Source organism: Arachis hypogaea, chromosome 18, assembly GCF_003086295.3.
Source record: "Arachis hypogaea cultivar Tifrunner chromosome 18, arahy.Tifrunner.gnm2.J5K5, whole genome shotgun sequence".
Classification (NCBI taxonomy): domain Eukaryota; kingdom Viridiplantae; phylum Streptophyta; class Magnoliopsida; order Fabales; family Fabaceae; genus Arachis; species Arachis hypogaea.
In genome coordinates this window covers 52,818,536-52,819,829 of record NC_092053.1, presented here as the reverse complement: position 1 = coordinate 52,819,829, position 1,294 = coordinate 52,818,536, and the positions used below count along the sequence as shown (strand labels likewise).

General features: G+C 42.0%; 1 non-coding gene across 1 annotated transcript; it reads right to left on the bottom strand.

The window, feature by feature from the left end:
• Positions 1 to 294: 294 nt before the first annotated feature.
• On the bottom strand, positions 295 to 402 carry LOC112773947 (small nucleolar RNA R71). The gene has a single exon (XR_003188466.1). It is a non-coding gene; the product is annotated as a small nucleolar RNA R71 (small nucleolar RNA).
• Positions 403 to 1,294: the final 892 nt, after the last annotated feature.

Here is a 1,294-nt window from a genome sequence, read left to right as displayed (position 1 = left end):
GCTAACAATTTTGAGTTGAAACCTCAACTCATCACCCTTGTCCAAATTAATTGCTCATATGGAGGAAGTACCCAAGAGGACCCAAATCAACATCTCAACACATTCCTGAGGATATGTGATACTGTAAAGTCCAATGGGGTACACCCGGACATCTACAAGCTACCTTTGCTCCCTTTCTTACTCAGAGATAAGGCAGCAAAGTGGTTGGAATCATTTTCTAAGGAGAGCCTAACCACATGGGAGGATGTTGTAAACAGATTCCTTGCAAGATTCTACCCTCCACAAAGAATCAACAGGCTAAGAGCTGAGGTGTAAACTTTCAGACAATAAGATGGTGAGACACTCTATGAGGCATAGGAGAGATTCAAAGATTTGACAAGAAGATGCCCACCAGAAATGTTCAATGAGTGGATACAACTACACATCTTCTATGAAGGGCTATCCTATGAATCAAAGAAGGCAGTGGATCATTCTTCAGGAGGCTCACTCAACAAGAAGAAAACCATTGAAGAAGCCATAGATGTCATCGAGACTGTAGCCGAAAATGAGTATTTCTATGCTTCAGAAAGAAATCAGAAAAAAGGAGTGCTAGAAATCAATTCTGTGGATGCCTTGTTAGCTCAAAACAAGGCAATTGCAGCACAAATAGCAGCCTTAACCAAGAAGATGGAGGCTAATCAAATCTCAGCCATTCAAGACCAAACTCCTCAACAAGAAGGAAGTGCATCAAAATCTGAAGGTGACTAGAAACAAGCTAATTATGTGAACAACTCATTCAGACCACCATATGATCCAAACTCTAAGACATACAACCCAGGTTGGAAAAACCACCCAAATTTTAGGTGGGGAAACCAACAAAGCCATAACCAGGACAACAACAAACCTTATCCATCAAATAAACACAACACCCACAACCCCAACCATCAAACAGGCAACCATAGACCTTACCATAACTCACAAAACACATCATACCATGGGAACCAACCAACACACAACAACCACCAGCAAGACACATCACCCTCAACCATGCAACCATGTGAAATCAAGAGCAACTTTGAGAGGATGGAAGTTGCAATAGCACAGCTATCATCACAGCTTGCAGGAGCAGTCTCCACCCTTATGGAGAGATAAGCGCAGACTGATAGAAGGATACACACCAATCAAGAAGAATACAGGTCAAATCTGAAAAATCAAAGTGCAGCAATCTCAAAGTTGGAAGCACAAGTAGGGATCTTATCAAAGCAAATCCCAATGCCCACAAACACATTTCCCAGTGATACTGTGGCCAACCCAA